We start from the raw sequence: 6,000 nt of genomic DNA, 5'->3' as shown, positions 1-6,000 counted from the left end.
GTAATAATAATAATATTATTAATTTTAATTAACGACAAACTGTATATTATTTATATACAGTTTTCTCAATGTTGGAACACACAAAAAAAAAAAAAAAAAAAAAAAAAAAAAAAAAAGAAAGGGAAAGAAATTACCTGAAAAACGAAATCAGACTAATCAACGACAAAACTTGTTCCAACAATCCAAGCTACGATCGATTATTTCCTCCTGTACAAAGAAAAAAATGATCGAAAACAACAATCTTATGTACAGAATGAGGTCAAATAGTGGTTGCAGAATCATTGAAATTGGGAGGATGCACTGTCACGTGAACTAAATTCTAATCTCAAATCAAACCCACCAGATCTTGTTTACTGCTCTGGCTATTTCCGTATTCCTGGCTTGATGACGGCACTTCTTCCCCTACGCACTCGAAGCCGAATTGCTTCAAAATCTACTTAAATTATGTCTGGAATAAGAATGGTTGGGTTGGGAATAGGAAGACAGAGAGAATGATGGTTCAAGCTTTCACTTGAAGAACTTACATTGTGAAAAGGAAGTTCGAATCGTTGACCGGTGATGGAAGGGTGCGACCGGTGATGGAAGGGCGAGACGGTGATGGAAGAGAGAGAGCTGTGATCGAAGGCGAGAGAACGGCTGAAGGATTATGGCTATTGCAAAATGAAAGGATTAGGGCTATTACAAAATGAAATGGGAAAGTGGAGAATACAATGTTAATTCCCCACAAAACGACGTAGTTTTAGGGCCCAAATATTCTATATATATAAATCAACAGAGGGAAAAAATGGAAGGAAGGGAAAAAAAATAGAGGGAAGGGGAAAAATGGGGACACCTATACCAGCGCTCCTACAAAAAGCGCTGGTACTATTACACCTATTCCAGCGCTTTTTCTAGGAGCGCTGGAAAAATGGGTACACCAATACCCTACTATTACACCTATACCAGCACTCCTACAAAGAGCGCTGGTACTATTACACCTATACCAGCGCTCTTAAAAAAAGCGCTGGTACGATTACACCTATACCAGCGCTCCTAGGAAAAGCGCTGGTACCATTACACCTATACGAGCACTTTTAAAAAAAGCGCTGGTAATATTAGTCTTATACCAGCGCTTTTTTTAGAAGCTCTGGTAAAAACCTAATATGTTGTAGTGACATCTCTAGATCTACACACACTCTCTCTCTCTAAAATTCATCAAAGAAGAAGAGGAAGAAGATGGAGTCATGTTTGGAGCTTACCCTTGAGGGTTTCATGACTACATCTACCTCCTTTATGATTGGCTAGATCTACACTTAGGGCTTGGATGAGCCCTAAGTCTTGTGTAATCTAAACCCTTGTATTTCTATTTTTGGGGATTTATATATATTTTTGTGATTAGTGTTCTAGCCTTGTGAATTTAATGAATCTTGGTATATTTTTATGATTTCTATAGTTTAATTCTTCCTATTAATTCTCTAGTTTATTTACATGTCTATGTGTGATTAAATTAGGAATTATTTCTTACATGATTCATATGGATTAATTCTTTCTATTGATTCTCTATTTGATTACATGTTGTATTATGTGTGATTATTTGGGGAATTGATTTCTACACTAGATTCTCTATGTTGGTTGCATGTCTATGTGTGATTAATTAAGGATTTAGTGATGGCTAAGCATGGGTTTTCATTAAATGGGTTTGTAGATTAATTTGATGGATTATTCTTATACTTGATGGGTTGTTCTACAATTTAATTCATGCTTGTAGGTAGGTAGACAATCTATACTTGGTTTGATTTTCCATGGCTTATTATTGCAAATTCCATTATTCTCTAGATTGATGTGCGCTACAATTGTTACTAATTTCATGTGTCATGCTTAAAATTGATGGGTTGTGCTACACTTAGTTTATTTGTTGGTTAGGTAGACAATTCATACATGAATTTGATGGTTCATGCTTAATATTGTAATTGGTAGTCGTATTTTGTTCACAAAAATGTATTCCCCATTAATGGAAAACAAGTGGTTAATTACATGAGCTTAGTGGTGATTCCAACACCCTAAGACCTTCCTTCATATCTCTTAAATCCCTATCTCTCATCAGTTTATTTTAATTGCATTTTAAGTTCCTTGCATCTTTGTTTAATCAACCAATCTCTCTTCGCAATCAATTGATACATTAGAGTCGAAGTTAACTTCTAACACTTTTAATCCCTTGGGACGATCCCTACTCACTCTTGCTACATTAGTAGTAGTGGTGGTAGTGATTTTTATAAATTTAAATTTGACCTAAAAGGCTTTTATTGAACTGCACATTCACTACATTATTTTGACGTATACAAGCAGTCTCGTCAGAGAGCATTTCTAAGAGGCTTTGACATCAATGCTTAGAAAGCCACCTAACAAGGTGATCATATTCCAACCAAAGTTGTTGATGGTCAAAGAGTTCCAAAAACCGATGATGAGTGGACTCAAAATGAGCGTAGGCTTGTTTAATGTAATGTCATGGCTATCGTAAATCTCTATTGTGCTCTAAGCAAAGACAAATTCAATAGAGTTTCGGATTGTGAAACGGCCAAAGCGATTTGGGATAAACTTGAAATTACATATGTTGGCATTAGTTATATTAAGGAATCTAAAATGAGCATGCTTATCCATAAATATGAATTATTCACCATGAGCAACAAAGAAACGATTAGTGAAATGTATTCTCGCTTTACTAACATTGTCAATCCTATGAAGGCTCTTGGAAAGTCATATACATTTTCTGAAAATGTGAGAAAAATTCTTAGGTCTTTGCCTAAGAATTTGGAAGCTAAGAAGACCACTATTCAAGAAGCCAAAAATCTTAACACACTTCTTATTGATGAGCTCATTGGTTCCTTGATGGCATATGAGCTAGAAATAAATGATGGAGATGACAACAAAGAAGCTCATAAGAAAGATCTAGCTCTTCAAGCCACTACCAAAGAAGTTGAAGTTGAGAAAGCTCATGATAATGAAGAAGAAGAAATTGCACTTATCACCAAAACCGTGAGAAGAGTCCTTCAAATGAAGAAGTACCAAAAGAGTAATAATCTCAAAAGAAGTGGTTCCATAAGTGAGCAAGGAAAAAGAAAAGCACCTACTTGTTTTCATTGTGGAAAACCAGGGCACTTCAAATCGGATTGCTATGCATACAAAAATGAAAAGGAACGGAAAAAGAAAGCCCAAGCCATGCGTACTACATGGGAGGATAATGATTCAAATGGACCCAGAAGTGATGATGAATTCAATGAATTGGTCAATCTTTGTCTCATGGCCAATGAAGATGATATAAACTCTAACTATGACTCATTTGATTTAAAAACTACTTATGATGAATTAGTTGATGCTCACAATTATTTATTTGATGCTTTTAAAGAATTGCATGATGAATTAGGCAAGATGGTTCAAAAGTGTGCTAGTCTTAAAAGAGAAAAATACATTATCTCTCAAAAGCTTAAAAAATCTCTTCTTGAAAATAAAGCATTGAAAAAGGAAAAAGAATATGAGTTAGCTAAAGAATTGGCATCTATTGATTTAGTTTCCGAAAATGAGTTCTTGAAAGACATAATTGAAGATCAAATTGAGACTTTAGATAAATTCACAAAAGGTAGAGAGAATTTAAGTCTTATGCTTGGCAAGCAAAGAAATTTTTATGCTAAGGATAGGCTTGGATATGATCCTCACAACAAAGATTCTTATTTAATAAAGAAGAGAAAACCTTTGAATGACTATTTTGTTAAAAATTCCTCTCAAAGTCCAAAATGCAATTATTGTAAAAGACTAGGACATAAGATTAATCATTGTCCCATTAGGCCATGCAAAACAAAAGAAATTTGGGCTATTAAAGGAACATATATGCCTCTTCCTAACTCCCATGGACCCAAGAAAATGTGGGTACCAAAAGAAGATTACTTAAATTCCTTTTGTAGGTTTGCTTGAAGACTTCATCATCATCCAAGGACAAGTGGTTCCTTAATAGTGGATGCTTAAGACATATGACGAGAGATCGTTCAAAATTTCTCTCAATCAAGCCTCACAAAGGAGGAAGCGTCACTTTTGGAGACAACTCAAAAGGCAAGGTCATTGGTATTAGATCTATTAGTATCTCTTCTTCCCTATCTATTGATGATGTGTTACTTGTCAAAGGCTTAAAACATAACTTGCTTAGCATTAGTCAACTATGTGACAAAGGTTTTGATGTGCTATTTAAATCGGATAAATGCATTGTTAAAAAGAAGAACAATGAAGTGTTTCATGCTCTTAGAAATGGTAATGTGTACACCTTGCTTTTAAGTGAATTGCATGATCAAGATGTTAAATGCCTTGTATCTTCAAATGAAAATAGTTGGTTGTGTCATAAAAGATTAGGTCATGCTAGCATGGAATTGATTTCAAAATTATCTAAGCATGACTTAGTCAAAGGCCTCCCAAAGACTAACTTTTCAAAAGATATAAATTGTAGTGCATGCCAAATAGGCAAACAAATCAAGTCGTCATTTAAAAGAAAAAAGGATATAATGACTACAAGACCACTTGAATTAATTTATATGGACTTATTTGGTCCGGAGAGAATAGCTAGTTTAGGTGGAAAACTCTATGCTTTTGTCATTGTTGGTGACTTCTCTAGATTCACTTGGGTATTTTTCCTTACACACAAAAATGAGACTTACACAATTTTCTTTAAATTTTGTAAAAGAGTCGAAAATGAAAAGAAGTATAGGATTAAAACCATTAGAAGTGATAAAGGTAGAGAATTTGACAACCAAGACGTTGAAAGGTTTTGTGATGAAAATGTATATAATCATAATCTTTCGGCTCCTAGAACTCCTCAATAAAATGGAGTTGTTGAAAGAAAAAATAGGTCTCTCCAAGAAATGGCTAGGACTATGTTGAATGAACATAAGTCCCCTAGATCTCTATAGGCCAAAGCCGTTAGTACCTCGTGCTATGTCATAAATAGAGTCATCATTAGAAAACTTCTCAATAAAACTCCTTATGAAATTTGGAACAAAAGGAAGCCAAACATTGGTTATATTAAAGTTTTCAGATGTAAATGCTTTGTATTAAATGATAAAGACAATCTAAGGAAATTTGAACATAAATCGTATGAAGGTATTTTCCTAGGATATTCTTCTCGTAGCAAAGCATTTAGAGTGTTCAACAAAAGAACACTTATTGTTGTGGAATCCATACATGTTGTATTCGATGAGTGTAATACCCTAATTTTAAAAGGACAATTCTGGAATTTAATTATTGTATTTAATTGCATTTTATTTGATTAGGTGTCATTGTTTTTAAATTATTTGTTTGTTTGTTGTATTTAAATTACTTGTGGGTTATTTTATTTAATTGTGTTTTATTTTAATTAATTGGATTTTGTTTTTCTTTAGTGACTTAATTGTATTAATTGTTTTAAATAAAACTATTTTTTGTTAATTGGTTATTTAATTATGTTTCTTAAGTTTGGTTATTTACGTGCTTAGGTGAATTAACTGTTTAAGAATTTAGGGTTTTGGTTTTAGCCGACAAAGGTTATAACTTAGGTTTTCTTGGGCCGACTAAGAGCTGCATTAGGGCTCTAATTATACAAGGATTAGGGTTGGAGTATTAAGCCTATAAATATAATCTTATGTAGGTTTAAGGGTTTTAGAAAATACAAAACTTTGTTCACGATACAGAGAGAGCAACAGAGAGCAAGAAAGAGAGATAGGAGAGGAAGGCTAGGTTGGACCAAGAAGGAGGAAGGAGAGGTTGCTCATAGGTGAAACCATTAGCAAAAGAGCTGGAACTACAGTCTAGGATATTAACGGAGCATTCAGAGACAGAGGATTACAGTTTCAAAATCTGGAATTGCAGGAAAGTTTCTGTTTTTCTCTTTCCCGTTAATTCGTGTTCTGTGCATGCCTAGTTAGACTCTAGGGTATTATTAAAGGCTAAAACGGATTGAAACAAACATAATTACATGTCTTCCATGCATATATGAATTTATTTGAT

This window comes from Cornus florida, unplaced genomic scaffold (assembly GCF_030987335.1).
Source record: "Cornus florida cultivar Cherokee Brave unplaced genomic scaffold, ASM3098733v1 CherokeeBrave_3.0.0_Hap2_Chr05, whole genome shotgun sequence".
Classification (NCBI taxonomy): domain Eukaryota; kingdom Viridiplantae; phylum Streptophyta; class Magnoliopsida; order Cornales; family Cornaceae; genus Cornus; species Cornus florida.
The sequence above is the reverse complement of the archived record's forward strand: the minus strand, read 5'-3'. Positions refer to the sequence as shown.